This window comes from Drosophila ficusphila, unplaced genomic scaffold (genome assembly GCF_018152265.1).
Source record: "Drosophila ficusphila isolate 14025-0441.05 unplaced genomic scaffold, ASM1815226v1 contig_286, whole genome shotgun sequence".
NCBI lineage: Eukaryota > Metazoa > Arthropoda > Insecta > Diptera > Drosophilidae > Drosophila > Drosophila ficusphila.
This window is the reverse complement of record NW_025064189.1, coordinates 2,593,998-2,618,319: the sequence shown is the minus strand read 5'-3', so window position 1 is coordinate 2,618,319 and position 24,322 is coordinate 2,593,998. Positions and strand designations below refer to the sequence as shown.

At 40.2% G+C, this 24,322-nt stretch overlaps 1 long non-coding RNA gene across 1 annotated transcript; it reads left to right on the top strand.

Annotated features, from left to right (window-relative positions):
- The first annotated feature begins 4,391 nt into the window (after positions 1-4,391).
- On the top strand, positions 4,392-23,590 carry LOC122319886. Its single transcript, XR_006245366.1, has 6 exons — positions 4,392-4,792; positions 9,898-10,450; positions 10,510-10,584; positions 22,857-23,108; positions 23,165-23,362; positions 23,424-23,590. It is a non-coding gene; the product is annotated as an uncharacterized LOC122319886 (long non-coding RNA).
- The last annotated feature ends 732 nt before the right edge of the window (positions 23,591-24,322 follow it).

Genomic DNA, 24,322 nt, shown 5'->3' with positions numbered 1-24,322 from the left:
GTCGTCGTTTTGCATTTACCATTGCTGGCCAAAACAAAAAAAAAAGATTGAAAACACAACAAAACATCCACAAAATTGGCGAGCAAAACTGGACAATTGGCAATGAGCCCCGCTGCCGTGGGGCACTACATTTAATTAATATATATTCCAATTGCGCTGCACCACCGCAAGGACACCGAATGCCCCGATTGGTCCTATTTGGCTTGTGTAAAAATAAAATGAAAATGTTTTGTGGCTTTCGCCCAGAGGATGCGTGGAGTCATATTTTCCTTCTTTTTTTTTTTGTAATACCACACATGGAAAAATATAGAGCAGATGAAATGGGTTTTTCATTGGATGTTCTTTTATATCCTTAATTAAGATGAGATGTAACTAATTCAATCAGAACAATCTAACTTAGATTTTTCGTTATCCTTGGGCCCTTGTCAAATATTGAATAAATCAAGTTTAATCAAAAGATTTTTTCTAGCATTTTTAATATTATATCTCTTAAGTGTATTAGAGATGTTTTTATCAATGAAGTTGCTATAGAGTCTTTTAAGATTTCAAAGAACTTAAATATTTATTATTATTATTTATTTTGGGTATTTATATTTTTGACAACATAAAAATACACACATACCGACTTAAGGAGTTTGTTAATCAATTTTAGTATAGAATTATTTATCTTATTGCAGTAGCAGTAATATTAAGTCAAAGGCTGGCTTTTTTGCTGTGCAACAGCAATGTTGAATGGCTGCACAAAAATGCACGCTGATCGAACGCGATTGTCGGGTTTCTAGGCATCAGATGCAGATGGCTCCTCTATGCAGATGCAGTTGCAGTTGCAGATGCTGCTGCGGTTGTTGTTATTTTGCCGATGACCGCAAACCGTCTAGACCAAAAAGTGTTCAATGTCCTGCGAGAAAGGATTGCGGGGGAAGAGTCACAGCCGTGCGTGCTGCGTCTTTAAATTTCACTAGCGACCGATATTCGAGTAATGAAAGATCCACTGGGCAGCGATGTACGAATAAGAATACGAATTAAATTCCGAATACGAATGCGAATACGAATACGAATAATTTAAATATTTAATTAACACATTCCGGCGGCAGGGAGACGCCAGAATCGCGCGTGTGTGTGCAATTAATGCAGGAATAGGCGCAATTAAGTTTGTCGCCGCTCGCTGCGAGCAGGGATTGTTGCAAGCTTATCTCGTGATTCCGATCGAGCTTCGAGCCGGGCTAACTTCACCTGGAGACCCCAAGACCTGGAGCTGGCTCTGGGCTCACCGGGTACGCAACTTGCTTTCAGAAAATCCAGAATCAGAATCAGAAGACCTGCGGCTCTGCGGAGAGCCGGCGGCAGACCAAAGATTTATCTGCATCCGGTGTCCAGTTACCACCGGGGCCATCCCATTCCACGGACACTCGGACACTCGGTTCTCGATTCTCGGTTTGAATGATGCGCATCTTGGGCATTTTGGAAGTAAATTTGTGTGCAAATGGGCTTTTTATTTGGCTCATGTTTCCCCCAGCGATGGAAGATGGCTGTCCCCCCCCAACTCTCCAAGTTGGCTTTATAGTATGTGCTGCTCGTATGTAGAATACGTATCTGGCGGATACCTGCGCCACAGATCGCATTTAAACTCGGACGCTGACATGAGCGGTTGCGGAAATTCGCCATCGTTGAGATCATGGAGCCATTGGATGATAGGCGAGTCATAGGTTCGGCTTGTACCATGTCCATAAATATGCCCATTCGGCTTGCAGATAGCATTTGCATCCGAACAGATGCTCCCCGGCTCCCATATGGATACAATTTATTTTCGCCATTGCGGCCGAGCGCCTCGTAAAGTGACTAACAAATACTGCCGGTTGTGAAGAGGTTTTAATAAATATAACCTATTCGCTTAAAAGCTGCTCGATGCCGGTTTAAATAATTATTCTAATCGGAATGCACTTTGCTGAATCGGTTGCTAATAGCCACATACTTGTTGCCACCGTATTTGAACTGCCTTAACTGATGAGCAGTCGTAAAAATTGGTTTGTACAATAAATAAATCATTTCTGTTTACAAACTGAAAATTGTATGCGTTAGCATTTTCTAAGAACAACTTGGTGCGATACTTGTAAATTCCTCAATTGATAGTACTTAAGCTTTTATGATAGAGACCCACGCAAATCCCAAGACATTTGATCCTCAAGCGCTCTTTTAAAATGGATATCCAACAATGTATATAAATTTAATTAGATCAAAATATTGATAACAGATTATATATTTGCATTTGCAATTTGCATTTATAGTTACATTTAAACAACTTTTTAATAAAACTTTCTAAGTTTGTGATTTTGCAAGTTTTTATTTGTAGAGTAAGAAAATTAATTATTTTAAGTTCCTTCGGAAAATATAAGACTTCTTGTTTTTTCATTTAATTGATATGATAAGAGTATTGAAAATGTAAATAATAGTTTTGTAACTATTTATAATAAATATAAATATTTTTACGAATTCTATACTATACATTTTAAATGAAAATAAGGTAGAGAATAAAGCCCACACTTTCATATCGATAACTCCGAATGTAGCTCTCAAATTTATTCTCACACACCTTCACATTCTTTTCTAACGTTTTTAATTAAAAATGTAATTCTCAACTTCCTAATATGGGGGCCATGGCCATTTCACCTTGTTGAATCCTGTAATGCCATCCAAGCTGGTGGCAATATTTTGGCATTATCGTATCACCTGAAAGGCTTTCTGTACTGTGGCGTTACCCTCACAAACTGCCGAGACTAAACTAGTACCGATATAGTAGAGGTAACAAAAAAGGCACGGCACGCAGAAAGGACAACGGCTGAAAGTTGGGACGGGAAAAGTCATTTGCTTGCTCGTCCGACAAGATGTTTGTTCGTTCGGCAAAATAAAGTACACACTGTCTGGTCGGTCGAGGGTGGCCAGGGGCTCGAAAAAAGGGGGTAAAAGCGGGGGTTAGGGCAGCCAAAGGGGGCGGCTGCGGGGGCTGTTGGGCTCCCAGGGACATTTGGGATAACATGCGAACACGGCATATTTGCTGGGATACAAAACGCCAAACGCTGTCTTCCAACCACTCAGCCACTAGGTAATGAATGGATGCGCATGCATGACATGGATGCAATTTTCGACAAAGAGCCAGCTAGGCCCCTTTCTGGGCTCCCCTGATTATCTCGTGTTCTGCGCAGCCATATCCCAGGCCCGAAATCCCATTCCGCCCAACTAGAATATCTACGGCCGTACGAGTACACGGTGGAAATCAAAAAGAGCCAGTTTGTACCAAAAAGTAATATATTCATAGCTTAAGATGCGGAAGTTAATACAGCGGGAAGGCAGAATTTATTAAAACAATACTCTGCTTTTATCAACTAATATAATTAGTAAGAGAAGTAGAGCTTTTAAGATTTCAAGAGGATTTTTTAATTGCAAGTAGACTGTTAGTATTTCCATGTCTGATTGTACTTTCCAAGTTTATATGGTAGTATTTTATTTGATATACATTTTTTTTTAAATACATATGTAAACTTTATACAATTCAGTTGCATTTCTTATTTCATTTAGACAAATATTTTTCAAAATTGTATTTTTTTAGTTAATTAAAATAAATAACGTTTTTACTTACTTTTATTTCAAATTTTGTAAATTTATAAAACGTAGTTAATTGAATCATTGTATTTATTTAATGCCACATTTAAGCACAACAAAGTTTTACAAATTATATCAAACATATTTATATTATTGTCTAATGGGTAACCAATTTTTTTGAGTGCACTAAAATCCACGGATAGCTGTCTAGTTTTCGGATCGCTTGCGGCTTTATTGGGGTCCTTGAAAGAGAAGTGCTCTGCCTTTGATCAGAAGTGAGTTAATTGGCTATTTGGCTGGCTCCATGGTATTTCTAAATTGGATCAAAGGTATGATGAAGGGGCATAAACAGTCGCCACCCACCACCACCCACTGGCCATTTGGACAGCGCCTGGTTTTCCGGGCCATGTGTACTAATTAAAACCTGGCAAATTCGTAACCTAAAAATACCAAGGCTGCCCGAGCATTTTGGCCATATTTCGCGGCATTCAAGGAGGCGGAGCGTTTTCCACGTTCCAGTTGCAACCACCGCCCACCGCCCGCCGCCCACCTGGAAAGAGCAGTCCGCCGTCCGCGAAATGCTACCCATCTCTTTCGCACCGGAGGAGAAAAACCCGTTTTCCACTGCACATGCGCAACTTTCGTTGACGGCGCAACCCCCGCTCTCTCTTTCTGTCTCTCTGCATGCGCTCGCTCTCTCCCTCGTGCCTTCTCTGTCTGGCACTCTCTTTTGCAACGAGTGCTTTTGGCCAAAAGCGAACATGCAACACAACTAGTATGCGCTCGAACTCGGTAATGCGAACATCATGGGCGAGAGTGGGCGCGCAAGGTCGAAACAGGTTGCCCCGCCAGAAAGCAGAAAGTGGGTGGCTGTGGCGGTGGGTGGTGGTAGTGCCGCAAATAACGCTAAGTTGTGAATAAACCAAAAGTGCGTGCCCGCTGATTGGGCCAAGTTAGGCTGCGAACAGATCAACAATCCTACACGGCGTAAACAAACACAAATACAAACACAAACACACGAGTGCCAAAGTTTACCGTCACGTGCTTGTCAACAAGAACGTCTTGGCGTCTTTTATAACGCCGTGACCCCGGCACGCTGAAGCTTTACAAGTGACCTCCGGTTGCGTGGACTTTGCACTTGGCCAACTGAAACGGCGACTGAAACTACCGAACTAACGTCCCACAGCGCTTTCATGTAAGTACTGTTCGGTCATCAATTGTGTAATGCTAAATTAAATAATAGTTTACTAAGTGAACAGAAACTGTGTTTTGATTTAGTACAACATAAAATGGGAAGTAGGTTATATTTAATTACTAATTTATATTACAATTCATATAAAAAGGTATTCACATTTTTGGCACCAAAATACATTCATAGTTCCCTGTTAAGGTAACAGTACAAATAAGGCTTCTTAAGATAAAAGGTTTTCAAGATATTAGATTAAAACGTATCCCCTCAAATTTCTTATAAATAGAAACAGTAAGATACAACTATATCCAACTAGTCGTGACTATAAATATGTCTACGTTCCGCTAAAGCTGTTTATATAAACAAACAAACCCATTTATTATCGTATTTCAAGTGCTGTCATTAGAATAATTAAGCTTATCAATTTATTGGCGAGACATTTAAATTGCTATCACATAAGTTTAATAATTGACATATTAATAGGTAAATAAATAATAAAATTAATGTAATTAATCAACACGAAAGTTGTCCTGATTACGTTGAACATTTGACATATTGGACAAATTTAAAATAACCTATGCAATACTGACCCAGAAAAAAATATGGTTCAGATTTTAAATTTTAATAGAAAAGTGTTCTAGTAAGAGCTCTCAAGCTAACTAAACACCAAACTGTAATTAAAACTTGATCCAAATTCAGGCAACGTATCAAAGGTGCCGGACCATCGGACTTTAGCATATGTTTTCATTATTTTTCCGTTGGCGAGCGCAGAAGAAATGCCATGCGATATGCAATGGGTTTAAGAAATACCTGGCGCAGCGCCTAAGAGTTTTCTCCTGCGCTTGTTATTTATATTTTTTATTCGTATGATGAAAAGCCACGCAACTAGGTATGTTCGTCGCGTGTCTGGGGCCATAAACAGAAATTGTTTCGCAAAACGCCTCCGTCGCTTTTGCCGGGGCAGCACCATCGACATTGCAAAATAAACCTGCACAGCGAGAGAAACAAAAAAAAAAAATTATCATGGGCCAAGTAATCGTATTCATAAATATGCTTTTCATTTTCCCCATCAACCCAACAGTCCATCCCCCCGGTCTGAAGAGTATAGTATAAAATAAATGTGGTACACCCTTAGCCTAGGCAGCTATTCATCAGCGCATCATGTTAAAGCGTTCGTGGCGTCGATGATACAACCGATAAGGGGCCAATTTCGCAATTGCGGCGCTGGAATTTTTAATTAGTTCAAGAAAGCCACAGCCAGCCACAGTCGGCCACAGCCGGCTGTTTGGCCAGCGGTCGCTCTCGTTATGGCCAAAAGGTATATGGAACCAGTCGAGAACGAAGTAATATCCTCTGAAGCGCACACGAAACGCAACCCAAATTTGCATACTGCTGCTGCGCCACTTTGAATTTCCGAGGACGGTCGTAAAATGTATTAAACTAAAGTATGTGTTAAGTGCACATGTCACAGGTCGAATTCCCTAGTGTTATGATTTATCTTTTCTAGGGAATTTCGTAAGGCTTTGAATTTAATTGGTTCAAATTGGGAAAGTCTACTGGTCATTAGAAAACAACAAGCAATATTTATTATTCTTTTTTCTTTCACTTTTGGTATGATTAATTATTTTTGTAGATTTTCCAAGCCATGAATTTACAACACAATAATTAACAGTAAACTCATGTAACTACCATTCAAAGTGAAGATATTAATATAATTATTAAGAAAACAACATTATAATTACAATTATTTTCTGCTTATGTTCTGAATATTTCTTGTTTACCTTTCTAAGTATAATTGCAGAGGTGAATAAAATATACGTTATTATTTCCGCCACCAATTCCTTATTCTAAAAACTCCAAAACTTGGCTCATTAATTTTAATTGGACAAAATAGATCAAAGTGTTTATTATGAATCTCCGTGGCATTACTTTCGCCATAAACAATATAATTAAGACAAAAAACGTTGGCATGCAACAATTTTATTCAAATTCCCCGACTCTTTCCTGCTCACCACTTGCAACAAAAGCCCGGCTAATTAACAGTTTTGTTTAGTCTTTGTCCAAAAGTATTTTGTTTCCGATCGCGAATAAGTAGGAATTGTTCGTGCTCATACGCTCGTAACTAACCGACTGGCTAGACTTTGGTGTGCGGTTTGGGTTATGGAAAAAAAATAGTCGGTTGGCTGTATGGAATAATTAAAAACAATTCAATTCGCAATTTGCACCATAATAAAATAAATTACATATTCATTTATGCAGAATATAACCGCTAAACTGCAACTGCAACTGCAACACCGCAGATCGGCGACGGCCAGTTGGCCACATGCAACCGGATTGCACTTGGGTGCAGTGGAGCAAAAAAGTTGGACCTACACGAAGGGTCGTTGCCTGCATTTGCTTTCGGCTGTGGGAATTGCGATACGTTATACGTTGCCTCCCCGATTGATTGTTCACAAATGGGAAATACATATTGGAGCCTATATATTTCCCCAAATGCCAACTTGACACGCTCCGCAGTTTGTATACAAAGTCTTCTCATTCGGTTTTGGGTCAGTTTCTACATTTCTAAGCCGAAATAAGGCCAGGCCTGAATATTCATATTCCAGTCTAGAAGCGAGTCTACTTTGTTAGCATGCAACTAACTATTTCTCGCGTTCGACTAAAGTAGAATTTGTTTTATTTGATGGGGTAGACTGAGCCCAGAGTCTGCCTGCCGTCCTCCCACTCGCGATATGAATACTTTTTTAGCGAAATGAATTTTTATTTTAATGAAGAGCGCCACTGCACGCATATTTTCCACCGGGAAACCTTGTTAAGTGTGTAAATTATTGCGAAAGATTGCTAATTTTTCATTAATGCTTTCAACCCATTCTCACCATTAAATGTGGAATTTGTTTTGAATGGGGCAATGCAAAAGCACAGTTTGTGGTTATTGCTATCATTATGTCTTTGATTAATATTTTCAATTATTAATTTGAATATGGAGGAGCATGGTGGAAGTACTTTGATTACTTTAATTATTTACAGGTTTTAAACGGAATTTTTAAACTTTAGCAAAGGTCGCTGGTTTCAGCTCTACTTCATATTAAAAAATTAAAACCAATTTTCTCTATTTTTATTTTAAACATTTTTCATACTATTATTAGGAGGGAATCTTTGCCATTCAGAAAACTTGAACTTTGGAAATTGTTGGGTCACCAGCTGAGGCTCTTAGTAAAACCGTCCAGCTATGAAAATACCATCTATCAGCTGGGGGAACAGGTTTAGTTTATGGCTTTTAGGGGTCGCTCTTAACGGGAGCCACCGCAACTGTGAGTGTTTAGCGTTCGTGCTGGCGATTAAGCTGTTCATTCGCTTGGCACGCTTTTTGTGGCAGCCCCTCGGCTACCAGAGCTATTAAAACATACCAGCCTCCAATTGCAGGAAGTAAACGAAATGTTTTCCACAAAAATTCTTATATAATGTCTTTATTATTATCCCTAGTTTCTCAAAGGGGTGAAGTTTTGACCTTTCAAAAGATGAAAGATGTTTTTTTTTTTAAATACTCGTATCTTGCTTCAAATAAACAAATATGAAGCTATAAGTATTATGTTTGATTTGTAAAATCAACTACAATTTATATTGACAAACAAAATAAGTGAGAATGATTTGTATAATAAAAATTCGTTATATTCAAAATTATTCCTTAAATATTAGCTTTTATTGATTGTAAAATTTCTCATTGATTGAATAACCGGAAAATGAGCCCTTAAATTCCTTAAATTTCCTGCTTTAAAAACTGGATTCTCCGTTGTCGATTATTTTCGGACTTCCCGTTTAACACTCTGATGTCTGATGTCCGTGTGGCAGGTGGCAAGGGGCAATTGGGGAGTTGCGCCCGCAAAAGTCTGGCGCCTGTGAATGAAGAACAGTGAATTTATAAAAAAATGTGAGTGCTTTCATTGATGTTGGTTTATCGGAGGTGGCATTCCCCGGCTTTTTACATTGTATACGCTGCCCATGAAGTCCAACCTTTTATTTAAATGTTAACAATAAAAATGAATTTGCATTTATTGATTTTCGGTCAGGAGTGTTGTGTTGTGTTGTTGTGGAGGCGACACTTTTAAAAGAGGTCATATCCATATCCGCGTAGCGAATCAGCCCTCTGGCTGCCAACCGGTTTTTTTTTCTCACCAGTGGAGATTGCATTTTCTTTTTCCTTTTCGTTTTTTTGTGTGGCTAGACCACCTTTAATAAGCCTGTTAGATACGCCATTATTGTCTTGAAGTTGGCCAAAATGAAAAGGAGCACATACGCCGGCACAGACGTAATAAAGAGAGAGAGCTGGAACCGTAGATCCTGCGGTAGCCGTTTGTTAAGCCTTTGTCTAGCAGCCATTTTAAGTGCCATAAAAAACTCCAAAAGTTGTAGGAACAATGTAGACAGCGTGTTTTCATTTTATGCGAATTAAGCTGCCACTTGAACAACTTTGCCTCCGCCAGCGACTGGACCGCCGAGACCGACACTCTCTGACAACAACAACGAAACGCCAACGACAACGACAACGGCAACGGCAACGGCAAACGACGACGTCACTGACAGCGCCAGTGGAAGTCCAAGAACAACATACACACTCACACACGGGGGCACATCCACATGAGTGTTAGGTACACACGATTGTTCATATGTGGATGGACTATATAGAGAGGCAGTGCGGATTTTTTGTGAATTTACGGGCATGAAATTTAAACAGAAAAGAATTTAGATTTTATTCTTTATCTAATCTGCATAAAATTCTACTTTAGAAAACTTTTCAAACTAAAGAACAAATGAAAAGGTTTTATTTCAAGATTTTAATGTGTAGTAATAAAAATGAAAATATATAAAATACATTTAAGTATTTAAGCAGAACTAGACATTACTTCGTTTATTATCCTTTCATGATTATTTTAATATTTGTTATATATATATTACAAGTTTTTTGTTTAATCAATAAAATAGGATTCTAAATACTTTGTTAAATATATACTAATAATAATATTAAGTGCTACACATTTATATCCCCAAGGTTATAAGTTTTCTACCCTTATAATTATCCACGAATCTCGCTAAAAAACCGACAAATATTGCAGCATACTTTTAGGGCGATGGAAGGACATGGCCTGTCGGCATTTCCTGCAGTGCAGTGCACGAAGGACATCCTCGCCTACATCAAACGAGAGCGCCCACAAGGGATACAGTTGTTAACGTGGCCAAGGAGCAGCGACTGTGGCGGGGACAAAAACACAAACATGGTTGCCACGAGTGTCGTGAAGGACGATGGACGAAGGACGAAGGACGACGAGGGCCGCAGGACGCTCTTGCAGTTGAAGGAGCAGAGCACTTTATGTGCATATAATGTCCGCTCGCACCCAAACACCGCACACCAGCACACACACCATTACACCCGCACACACTAACACACAGGAAGAGGGAAAACTTGGAGTACAGTGTCGGCCAAGTTGCGGGGAATTGTTAATATTGTCTGGGCCTGTAAGCAGCATTTACATGCTGGCCAACACCACGTACTACATACGTCGTCCTGGCTGATGGACGTTGGCCAATGCTTCTCCTGCTCCTTCTGTTCCTGCTCCTTCTGTTCCTGCTCCTCCTTTTTCTGCCCCTGCGGATGATGCCCGGCTTTAAGTAGGCCCGCCTGGTAACAGAGATTGTTTTAAAAATATGTACATCCTTGCATTTTGCAGATGTTGAATTAACCGACGAAGCCGGCTGCTTTCATTAGAGGCGTAGGACGGATCCACTGAAGGAGGAGGTTCGGGGTGAGTGTTTGCCATGCATGTAACATACTAGTAGTCCTTGGTACATAGTCTGGGTTTCATTAACAAGTGGGGCCAACAGAAGAGGAGTAAGCAAAGTTAGGTCCTAAAGTAATGAGGAAAGAAATAGTTTGCTGTTAAAGAGATAACTTTAATTCCACTGAAATTTTAAATTTTGCTTACAAAAGAAAAACTTTACAAATATTTGGAATTTAAACAAAAAATTAATTTTAATATTAGTTCAAGATTGTTTTATATAGTGTTTATACTTTACTCTTAAACCTACCAAGACAATTATTTTTATCGGTATCTGATTAAATCTCCGCTATGGCTCCAAAACTATATCGCAGATTTAGTCAGGAATGAAGAATAATCATTATTTTCTGTATATTTAATTTAAATGCATTTTTCTTCTATCGTTAATAAGACTTAAGGAGCTTTAGGCAATCCTTTTAAGTTATTATGCAGAGTTCCCAGCTTAAGAGTGTGCATTTCAATCCACTTGGAATGATAACTCATCCGATTGAGTAAAACCCGCCTCCGGTAATCGATTGGACACGGCCTGGCAGCCGGAATCCTTTATCGAACGTCTTAGGTACTCGAATAAAAAATAATGATGCGAGAGTAAATGAGATGCTATTCAATTCAAATGGCGTGGGATGCATGTGAAACGATACGCACATGCGAAGGTATACTCATATGCCATTCCCAAGTCAAATCCGAATCCATATCTATGTGGATGTCGAGGTGGATGTGGATGGGTTTGGAACATGTGTGCGCGGAGTACATTGATGCATGGTGTATAGTATATATGTTATATAGGAGTGCGGTATTCCCGATCCCTGAAAGTAACACACACGGATAGCTCGCTCATTTACCGCCTACTGTCGCCGCTGGCTGCCGGGAGTCATTCGTCAGTCAATCCGTCGTAGTCCCCCTTCTACACCACCCCCTTCCCCACCCACAACCATGTCCTGCTCCACTTGGTCCGGGGCATGTGCGCAAAACCAGCGCACATTCGTCAGAATTTGCATTTCAATTCGAATGTCAGGATGACGGAGCGTCGAATTTGGGTGGCGTTGCCATCGGAATGAAAATAAATCACGCTGCTTTACCGCATAGGCAACTGGGAAATGGAGATGGGGAAATGGAAAGCGGGAAATGCGGGGCGGGGGGATGGGAACGCACCGCAGGAGCAAAACAGAGCCACCATTAAACCAAAACAGAGCCCGAGGGTGGAACTCATTTATTCGCATTTCATTCGTTTTTTTTTCCGTTTGCCTTCTTTTTTTTTGCGAATGCGAAAATGAATGTGGAAACTTTTCCGCCATCATTTTGAGTGATGTCAATTAGATTGATTTGATCAGCGAAAATATGTGATTTATCAGACAGCAACAGCGCCTGGGCGGCCCCAGGACATTCGTCTCATCAACCTGCCTACCTCCCTTCAACCCCTCCCCCTCCCTTCCCTTTCCCATCTACATATCCTCCTGGCATGTCCCGACAACGGTGCGTATGAATATCTAATGTGGCACACACACACACACGCACACACGTACGCAATCCGCTTCATCACTTGTTCGTTCGTTCGTTCATCAACTTCATCAATCAGTCATCTAACTATTTCTGCCATCCGACTTTAGTCTGCAAGGCAATGCAACATCGCTCTTTAAGGAGCAGACTTTGAGTGAACTTAAAGATTTTCAGGGCCATTTAAGTACTTTAAGCTAAGCAGTTTAAGTAAAACTTAAACAGCTTAATAATAAGTGGTTGTGTGTTGCCTGCTTTGAATTTTAAATAATGGAAGAAAAATTTGTATGGTAGGTCCTTAAAACCCGACTTTTCTGAAAACCATAAATGACTTTAAGCATCTTGTATAAATTCATTTTTATAAAAACCAATTTGCAAAGCAATAAGTTGAATATAACAAATAGTTTCTGAAAACCATAAATAATTTTAGGTTTCTTGGACTTATTCAATTTCACACAAAACAATGTGTTTATTTGCAAAAAAGAAACTTTTATTAGAATTTTATTGCTTAAACCAAAATTAAATTCTAAAATAATATTACAAGTTAAATATTAATTTTATTCCGGTCACATGATGATTTCAACTATAAGTTTGAATAAGCAAATCTTCATTTATAAATTCAACAACGTGTTTTTAGGTCTTCAATAACTACAATAGTTTCTACAAAACCAAGACTCCAACGTTTTTGCGGTCTCTCTATTAAACCACGATAATACATCGATAAGAAGTTTACCCCCTACTAAATCCCCAAATTAGCTAAGCTATCCCCGCAAAAGCAACTTGTGTAGCGGGCCGTGTTATGGGCCATAACGACCATAATGAGGGATATTTGATTAACCGCTCTCCACCGGCTCCGTTGTGGGAACATAATACACATAATATAATAACGCATCCGGCTGGCTGGCGAATCACTTGGCCGCCCGACGAAAGCGGCACGTTACTAGCAACGCCTACGATATTAATAAACCATTGGGCGAAGCACTTGCGGCGCCGCACAAAGCAAATAAAATAAATCAAATCGGAGAAAAGAAAGCAGGCAAATCGCAATCTGAACGCAAGTGTGTAATGGCGGGGGGAAAACAAAGGGGAGTCCCCCTGATTCTTTATTCTTTTTCCTCGTTTCTTTTTTTTTTTTTTGGCAGACCAAATTTATGCGCGCTCTTTGCCATGCCGCTCCCACGCAATGTTGGAAGTGAGTTTTCCAGGGGGCGGGGGAAAATCGGGGGATCCTGCGGTTGCGGGTTGTCCCTTTTTTCGGGGTTGGCTACATGTGTCAATAACTCATTTTCAAATGGAAATAACATCGAATAAAATTCGCGCTTCCTCTACGGTTTTCCTCCCATTTTTGTTTGTATTTTTTTTTTTTTCGGGTTGCCCCTTCTGCCACGAGGAATGGCATGTGTGTCAATCCATTTATTCTTGTGTTGGCCGTGGCTTGGGCCACGGCCCCTTTGACTGATGAAATATCGTGACAAGCAGTATAAAAGCTATTAAAGTCGAGTGTAGATGGCGCTACTTGAATTTGTCAAAATGTCTTTTTACGCGCGCAGCCGGCACAGGCAAACAAATCCAATACAACACGCCTATGCGCTAGAGTCGAACCCCGGGAACCGCGAAAAACGCCCCCCGCCCCCTCCATGAAAAACCACCACCCACACACTGCAACACACACACACACACACATGTCATGGGAACGGGTGAAACTTTGATTGATGCCCTTGTGTCACGCAGGCGCGCATGTGGCTAATGGGCGGTCGTCGGCATAAAAAACATTTCGACTTTTTAGAGAGCTGGATGGAGGAGAAGGGAGGGGAGGGGAGGAAGGGGAGGGGTCGTCGCAAATCAACTGAGTGATGTTGCCAATTTGGGCATTGCTCATGCCGCAGATTTGGTGAGCTATCTTAATCGAGCCGCAGTTGCTGGTTTTAGTGCAGTCGCAGGCGCCAGAATAAGCCTGAAAAAAAGTGCACAATAAGAAAAGGTTTTAATTATATTTAGGCTAATTTTGAAGAACAAATTCAGACTAATTTATTTATAAGAAAATAGTTAGGTTCTTTTATTTTCCTATTACTATTTAAAAATAACAATCTTCATACATGAAAACCGATTTTAAAAGACAATGTTAATTCAAAGTTGAGCTTGTGATTTTAATACTTTTATCTTACAATTGTATAGATTTTTTTTGGGGAAGTTGCCTCTTGTTAAATCAATATTAAGTTCCTTAACTTTTAGTTTGTTGTAAAAAAATATTTGTTATTTTTTTCGCAAGTGGAGTGCCCCGCTGTTGTGGAAGTGGCGTCCACAAATAAACGCGCGCCCCAAATGCATCAAAGTAACGAGCTCAAGCTGCGCGCCACAGCTTGTCCTGGTCAAAAGGAGAGCTCTGTGCGGTATGGAGTGGAAGTATCCACTCAAATGCCCTACAAGCGACTGGCGCCTGCAGTTGTGATATATGAAATTAACTTAATAAAGCAGTGAAATATCGCCGGTGAATGGAACGCGATTCGCGAGACGCGATCAGCGGGCGCTAGGCGACTTGCTGCGACTCCATAAATTGTGGCACTTTGGGGGTCAGCCGAACGGCAACTGGGAGATGTGGCATCCCGCCACACCTGAGGTGTCCGCTGGTTTACTTTAATCAAAGATAATAAGTGGGCTTTTGAAATACAAGACGTGAATGTGAGTGACCAATTAGGAACTTTTTAAAAGAATTATGTTGAGCTTAAAATATACCACTATTAAAAATATATATTAGATTTTGTGTAACTCAACTTAGAGTTATTATTTATACAAAATACTTCAACTTATAGTGACATCGAGTCAGAGAAGTTATTGTTATGGAAAAGTAATTATAACTTCCCCATTTTTTACAAAAGATTTGAATTGGTTATAATCACAAATTATATTTATATTAAATAACAAGTTAGACGCTTACTTTTCAAAAACAATTAAACACCTCTTAACTTAATGGGATATTTTAATTTAATCTTAAAGAACCCTTCGATTAAAGTTTCGTAGTCAAGGAATTCCCTCAGTTTGATTAAAATTGTGCATAAGAAATATTTAGCCGGCTTAACTCGAACTTCCCCCGGGGAGTTTGAGCTGTCGAATTGCATTCGAAGGGAGCCCGAAAACCGATTGCGGGGTCTCGGTCACCACAAGAGTGTGTATGTGGCCCCGGTGATGGCATTGTGCGCCATTGTTCACTGGAGCCCCATTGTCTGGGCTAAATTAAGCAAACTTTGCATGGGTGCCGTGCATAGTTTCGTCCCAAATCAATTCACCCGGAGTTTGGAGCTCCGGATCTCAGCCTACCTTATCTCCGGACTCCACTCGCTCATTCCCCCGACAGAAAAAGCAAAAGGATTTCGAAAGTTGCAGGAGATATAGACCTTGCAACACCCTGCCAGTTGGCCTTAACTTTTCACCGTGCCCCATAAGCCGTAAGCAATAAATTACGTTAAAGACGCCAGACCCAGAAAACTACACCCATTCCCAAACCCAAATCCAGAAATTTGCATTCCACCGAAAACCCCGAAAACAACACCCCCTTTCGAAAAAGCGGCACACGCATCATCATAATTAATAAGAGACAATTTGACAATGGCCCTTTAGCGTTAACAGCGATATTACTTTCAGCGGCGAAGTGAGCAGCCGCCGGAAAGCACACACACACGCACACACACACTCTCGTAAACACACACACTTTCGCCGGATGGAACACACCCCTTGCCATTTTGCGCCAAATTAAATTCAACCTCAATTGAGGGGTTAATTTCTATCACCAGGCAAACAAAAACAAAAACGCCCAGCCCGCAGACGCAACGTGGGGTTGCCCTTCGCAAAAGGGGGAGTGGATGGGTGGTTGGGGGACAGATTCGGGTTGGGATGGGATGGGTGGTGGCTGGGTGGGCTGCCAGGTCGCCCCATTATCTGCATCGAGTTCCACATAGAAAATCATTACGGCATTCGCACCATGAGACGTATTCAATTTGAGTGTCGTTGAGCTCTTTATTACGTTAGTGTGAAAGTCGCGTGCACTGTGCACTGAAAGAAAAATATTTAATTTCGGAAGTGAGAAAGAAATACATTTTAAATGTATTATTATTGTAAAATTAACACTTGATGAGTCAAGTTAAAAATATTATTATAGGTACTAGCAGATACAAAAATAAATATTTCTTTATATTTCTGGCCGTATGAGTTTAATTCGATGGCATTCGAATATTTTTACACCATCATAAGATGGCATTTTAAAATATTAGGGTATCCCACATATATTTTTAGATACTATTAAATGTGGAAAGCGTAAAGTATTCTAAATTTTTCTAACTGTTATTAAAATACTTTAAATTTTTTTATTACTTAAAGGAAATAGTGTTTTTAACGTTTTGACTTAAGAAATATTAATATCGTTCTGTGTATCGTCCTTGGGCATCGCACGGCATCCCCGGGCACCACCCCCTGCCCCTGCCCCTTCCCCTTTCCCTCCCTCTTTCCCGTTCCCGACGCCTTCGGCATTCATTCACGGTGCGTAAGTCACAGCAACAACAATAACACAGGCGTTCGGTGGAGGAAGTGGAAGTAAATTGAAAGCATGCTGCGCGGCCAAAAGAGGACTTCCCCCGCTTTCCCACTTTCCCGCTTTCCCGCCTTTGCCGCCTTTGCCGTTTTCCGTTTCCCTAACCCTTCAATTGGCAGTGCCACAAAATCCATTAGCAGGCAGCGTGCGGCGAGGAGAAAAAGCCAAGGCTAAGCGAAAAGGCAGCAGCATCAGTAGCAGTAGCAGGAAAGCATCGGCAAACGGTGACCATGAGGCTTTTATGCACGGAGCGTCCTGTTTTTCGCTTTCGGTTAACCATGGGCATGCCACTTCATTCTACACCACCCCCCTTACCACCTCTCCTTTTGAATCCACTCCACTGCTGGCTTTCAATCTCGACGAGACTCATAAACATATGCGCCTCACGTCGTTCGTTTGGCGTGAATTTAATGTGGCGGCGACGGCGGAGGAGTAGACGACACCCCTTAGAAAACCAGAAAAGTATGGAGTGTATGAAGGGTATGGAGTGTACCCCCGCCGTACTACGACCGACTCCTCAGACAGACGGTTAGCCGTTCTTTGATGAGGTTACTGACTTTGGCGAATTAACTCCCACTGGAAAGCCCGTGAGCCTGGGGTCGCTGGCGAACCGGAAACCACTGCATTTTGTTGGCCCAAAACCGGGGTGGCACGCTTCAACGCCTCGGAAAATCTCAGGGGACACTTTAGCCGTACAATGCAGCATTTAGATAAACCGAGACTTTAGAGCCCCCTTTTCGAATAAATGTGGGTGGCAGTGGGAGTTCGTGGTGCAGAGGCTGGGCTGCTGAAATCAATCCTTCCTCGCGGGGTGCGTCCTCGTTGCCAGATTAGTTAAATAGTCCTTCGGGGGGAGGGCCAGAAGCCAGGAGTTTGCTTTGCTCGTTTAATTGAAATTAATAGCGGATGCAATGGGGGAGAAAACGGGCGGCACAATTAGGGGAAATATCTATGATTTACGATTTATTTGCCCTTGAAATGTAAAGTAGAGGTAACACCAAGAATGATCAATTGAGTACCTTAATAAAAATTACCAGGCGAATAGAATGTGTTAGTAGGTGATTACTAATTTTTTTAGGATTTTCTAATACATAGTTCCCAAAAATATGCCACACAATTTTTATGGAAAATTTACACTGCCAAAAACCGCCAACTAATGCATTCTGTTGGCCAGTGATTTTTAATCTAATTATCACAAATTTCCTCGTTGAAGTCCTTCGGCCAAGACCAACATAAAAACCTCACTTTTATGAGGCGAACAGAATATATGTAATAGTAGTCCAGTCCAAGTTCAACAATTCTAGGCCCAAAACTTTTTTAGTTTTAATCAGATTTTGACCCCCGACCTTTGCAAATTTAACCAGATGCCAGCATTTCTTAGCCTAAAACTTATTTAATTTTTATCCGATTTATGAGTTGCATACCTTGCTGAATTTGTTATTAAAATATCTATCAAGCCGCATCATTAGTTCATTATGGACAAAAATACTTAATACTTTAACATTTACAGATTACAAATATGAAAATATTTATTTTAAGTGTCAAATACCTTAACTCCCTGACTATAACAAACCTTCTGTTTTCAATAGCATATTTTTATCAGCACCAATCAAATTAATCACTGCAAGGCCTCTAACTACCAAAGGACTAACTTAGTCACATATGCCACTAAGCGGACTTGTTTTTTCGGCCACATTTCACGTGATTGCAGCCCTCCGATCTAATCAAACAATCAAACAGAAATAATCGGGCAAAGCAAAGCCCCACTACAAGTGCCCCGAAATCCAATTGGGACGGCTCACCGATGCTAGCTGCCATAAATTTTATTTATTTATGTGTGCACCGTTTTGTTTTCCGCTTCTCGAGTCTGGGAAAAAGGGAAACGGGAAACGGGAATCGGGGAGTATAGTATATCGGGCCGAAAATCGACCATGAATATCAATGGGGGAATTGTGCGTCACCGGCACGCGCCGCCTTCATCCGATACAGAAAACAGTGACTGTGGCTTAGCCAAGCTTCCAATTCCAACAATCTTGGCCCAGACGGTCGTCCTTCGATGGGTTTCGTTTTTTTTTTTTTGGGGGGGGTTTGGGGTGGTTGTTTTCGGTGGGCCATTGATATTGTTTTTATCAGCCAGACGAGGGACCGAAGACCGAAGAGCTGGCCGCGCGCCTTAAGCACTTGTGCTCCTGATGCGTATTTAATTTTATTTTATTTTGGGATTTCTCCGCATCGAAGGGGAAGTAAATCACGGCACTCCTGGTATTTTTTTTTTCGCAGCTGGGGTGGTCGATCCTGATTCAATATCGATACTATAAGCATATGTGTGCAGATGTGTGTGTGTTTTTTTATACCGGCTTAAACTTGTCCCTTCGACAGGGAAAAAGTGACATCGAGTGCTAAGTGTTGATTGTTCGTCATTTCCACAGAGTCGCAAGATAAATGAGTGTCTACCCTTGGCAAAAGTATCAGTAGCAGTAGCAAAAGCAGCTGAGGCTTTCGTATTAAATTCATGAAAGTTAAGTGCTTGGTAATTGATGTTATAAAATATTTATGACAGACAGCCAGTTCCTCTGGCAGAACAGGTAGGCGAGTCGAGTTCATACCTTTTCAGTCCTTCATTTCTTCAGACGGACTGATGGCCAAAGTTAGATTTGGCCTTAATTGACATTAATTATTTAAAAGGACGTCGTGCGAATCCTTCGACCTAAGTGCCGCTTTTTGCCCTGCGGTGAAGCTCTGAGCACTCCGAATTCTAAAAACCAGCTTTGAATTAGTTGAGCAATTGGAAAAAGTCTGGATTACTACCTACAAAAACTTGCAAGTGCAAAGGGAATTGAAATCATCTGTGAACATACAAAAATAAGTTTGCAAAACAACAATGCATATAATAAGTTAGAAAACTAAAAGGATTATTGGCAAAAAGGCAAGCAAAAGAATAATTAGAATCGCTTAAAATTATGGGAAAATAATTGTTGAAAAAGGATATCTAATATCATTTTATTTTTAATCTTAGTATCAACTATAAATCAAGAAGGTTTGTTAATTGTGGATATTTAAAATGTAGCAAAAACCAATTATAATTATTTTAAATAATTTTTGGAGGTAATATGAAGATATAGTTAAAACCGCCATAGTTTAACTGAGAAAGGAGATTTAATTTGTTGTGGTAAAATATTTTTTTATATTATGTTATTCTTCATACTAGTTGCTCAAAAACCTCGAAGTTTGTGGTTCCTAAAATGGTCCTAATAAATTTGTATTAAATCACAAATAATTTATAATCATATTTATGGTCCAATGATCCCAGTGTACTCCATTCATTTGGACACCCTTGCCAGACCTCAGGTCCTCAGGATTTTGGCTCGGCTCACTTGACCGGGCAAAAGGCATCGGCCAACTGATAATGATGCTGTTGGCGACTTTGTGTTTGCTTATGCCGGTATCCCTGCGATGTCCTGTTGCAAAGTCAGTAGCCCTTGGTCCTTGGTCCTGGCTGCCTTGGTTTTTGCAGGGGCTGGCTTTGATGTTTCGCCAGGATGATGAATTATATTTGACATCTATGTGCTTGGCCCCCTCTTTGCGAGTATTAACATGTGTGTAGCCCGGCACATTGATACTGGTGAATGGTGAGTGGTTCGGTGGTTCGGTGGTTGGGTGGCTGAGGTGGTTTAGGTGTGGGAACGAGTGGCCGTGCATGCGCAGCAAAAAACCACCCAGGGTTCCACCCACACTCGTCTGATGAGAGCCGCACTTGGATATGTTTATTTTACTGTCAAAACATTAAAGTAAATTCCCGCCGAAGCCGCCGGTGGTTCAGGGTTGATTGTTATCGGGGGGCGGTGTCGACAGCGGTGTATCTGTATCTATATAATATAGTATATCCCCTTTGAGGGTGGAAAACGTTGTCAGTCCTTTTGGCCACCTTCAGACAAGTCTATTTGCATATGTTGACGGCGTACTCCAACAGATCCTGGTGGATTTCCTGCTTAACGGCCATGGCCATCACAACAACAACCCCTCGCAAAGGACCTTCACACATGCGGCTGTGTGTGGCATGCCTTTCTGACAACTCATAACAATCACTCATCATAAACAAAGTCGGCTTTTATGTGAGAAAGTTCCCTTTAAAAAAAAAACACGACTATAAGGTGGTAATAGATTGCAGGTGAAGGCTATCTGTCAAAAGGGAGAAATCCCCTCAGCTCACAAGTTAACGACTTGCCAATTAGTTAATTAGCGAACTCCTGCTGCGGCCTTTCGACGTCTTATCCTCTTGATTCCTTCGGCTAGTCACTCATTTATCTATGCAGGCAACCGCCGAAGGGCCAACGAGCATCTTGTGGTCAATTAAAACAATCCGCAAAATAATTGCCAAGAAATTTATTCGCTTCATTAACTTGTTCAGAGAGAAGTCAGACTGGCAGGCAGCAAGTCAGGCAGAAAATTAAGTGAAATAATTAAATCTCAATCGGGATCTATTAGATTTGTGTAGCCTTTGGCATTGGCTTTTGGCCACGGCCCTTGTCAGTTAACCCAGCAGTTGAGAGGGATGAACAGGCAAATAAATTTTTGGCAGGACGGCGGCTAATCTCCCAGCAAGGGGTTAGCTTTTTGGGCGTTAACGATGGGGTTGAAAGGATGGCTTCTGCTTTTGGCCAGCATTCGAAAGTGCAACAATCGCTGGAGAAGAAGAGGAAAGGGATTCTCGACTGACAACGACCATTTATCACCCACGCAGCATCTTTCATAATCAGGCTGGCCGGCAGGCAAAATGCAAATGACTCAGTCTGCGGCGGAGCTGCATATAAAGGACCCGCTGCCGCGGCTTTTAATTTACAACGTCCTACGTATCCTATGGGTTTCTGTATCTTCATATATATGTGTGTGCTATATGTGTCTGTGTGTGTGTGGAACTGGGTCCACGGCCGCCATCTTCGCCACAATGCCAGACAAAAGGTCGACACGTTCCCATTCCGACCGACTTAATTAATTTATGCACTCATGGTCGGTCGCAATGCATCGGGGTTTTCTCGGGGATTCTGGGGGATTGGGGATTGGAAGGGGAAAATGGGAACGGGATGGCCGAGGATGGCCAGTTTAGTCGGTCTTCAGCCCAAAAGGTGGACATCATTTCTGGAGGAGACCCAGGGCAGACCCGGCACTTCTTCTTGAAAACCCGCCTAATTTTAAAATTAATGAGCGGCATCTTGATGGCCGATGGCAGCGATAAGCCCCATGATTTTGACTGTCCCAGAGATCCAGAGAAGCAGAGGGCCCACGTCCCTGCCGCTCGATCACAGCTTAAGTAAATCACGTGTTTATTGGCACTTCACTTACGACACCGTCACCAAAGTATAGAATAAAGGAGACAGCCCGGTTCCAAAACCAAAAAACCAAAAACAAAACCCCAAGTCGAAACCAAAACGAATAAGAAAACCAAAATGGCATCACTCTATAGGGCCTGCACTCTATATTGCCCCGCTCCGATCGGTTGGGATCGAGGTATCGGCGGTATCGGGGGTATCGGGGGGTATCGAGGGTATCGGTGGTATCGAGGGAACCGGGCCGACTGACCAACGTCATTAATTAGCCGGCCGTGAAGTGTGGGGAGCGAATGGAAACCGACGTGTTTATTTGGTTTGTGTGCCCGTTCAACAGCCCAAATGTATTGGGGCTTCATTTAGGAGTTCTTTTGTTTTCAAAACTTTGCCGCTCAGTACAGTGAAGCTACGGATATGGGAAAAAAATAATAAATTTATAAATAGTTGGGTCTTGTTATCAATTATTTATCTTTTGTTTAATTGGATTGCTGTATTAAGAAAATCAGTTACAACTCCATTAGATCATTGCTATAATTTTATAGAAGATAAATATAAATTATTTTATAGAATAGTTATTTGCAATCATACTCTTATTCTGTAAAAATAAATTTTACACGTTTATATTTTTTTAAGAATTTATTTTTTGGGTTATTGTAATAAAAACCATTAAAGTCATTTACAATTTTAACCAAACAGTTTAGAAATTCTTTATACAACCAAATCATATGAAAAATATCAGGACCTTTATTTTAAGTATTTACTGTAGTCAACTCGTTGTGTCATTTATTTTGTTTGACCGGAAACTCTTTATCTTACGGTTAATCTTCTTGATATTTCAGATGTGGAAAGCCCAAATGCCGATGCATTCTTGATTCGTGACATTAAGACAAAAATAAACTTGATTTTGGTATGAAATTGATTCATTCACTTTCAATCCATTGAGTAAGATTCTTATCCGATGGATGAGTCTCTCCAGCCTCATCTCTTCCAACTTCCAACTGTGTGGACATCCAACAGGTAGTCAAACCAGACAAACCGTCTCCAATTCGACGAGGATTGCCTTTCCTCCTCTTCGTTTGCTTTTAAGATTCGTAAGTGTACATAATTTTGAGTAGTTTTATTATTAATGGTTTTCTTTTTATTTCAGGACAGTGAATGATGCAAAACACTTACAAATGCTAACAGGAGAATATTACATGGATATGTGTTGACTATGGACATACAAATAACTTCGCGAATTATATTAATTCTTTGTATACACCTTAATATGGAATTGTAAGGATTGCAATATGTATTTAGTTTGTATGGACCTGTGCTGTGCTTACTAACATGGGATATCGACTTGGTTTGTGTATCATTTTAGTATTAAATGTTTCCAAACTCTTACTAACACTTTTATTTTGCAGACAACCGAAAACATTTAATGGCTGATTTTGAAGGACTGGATAATTTAAAAAAAAATTTTGTTAATAAAAATCTGAATAATATTGTTAACATAATGTACATAAATACAGTTGTAATATGATTATACTTTCAAAAATAGACAAAACAAAAATAAAAATATTTAAACATTTTTCAAGCTCCAAAAATTTGATACCCAAGAAAAAAAAATTAAAAGAAACACTGTAAGGTTACATTTCAACAAAAAAAAAACGTTTTATTTTATTAAAAACAAGGTGGCAATTTTTGGTTAAACCAAATACTATTTAATCGATATTAAAAACCAACTTACCCTTATTGTTAAAAACGATCAGCACTGTTAAATTGAAAGTTAAAAAAATTACTATTAGCTAAGACCTTCAGAAAAAGATTTTATTTATGTAAAGCTTGTTAAAACAGAATATGAAACATAGAAAAATACTTTTAAGACTACCTATAGGCCGATTGGGCTGCTTTAAAGAAGGGTATTGATGAAAAATTATACAAGAATGATGGCAATTATAAAATGTTTTTAAAATGTGGACTTAATGAACACAACTTGACAAACCCTAAAAACCGTAATCAAAAATATTTTTTCTTGGGAGAAATTTAAGGAATTGTTTTAAATAAAAAAAATAAAAATGTTCCAAATGATCATTTTGTTTATTGACTAAAAAAGATTCGAAAAGATACCACAACAATATGCATTTATAATTTGCTTACATTCTGTAAATAAACCTTAACTATTGTGTTTAGGATAGGAACAGTCAAAGGTTCAAAAAATGTATTGCACAGGGAGATGCAATCATTTCTATTTATACACGATCGTTTTAATTTGAAAGCCATCCGCGCACAGAAGTCAAAAGAAGTTTAAGCTTACTACGAT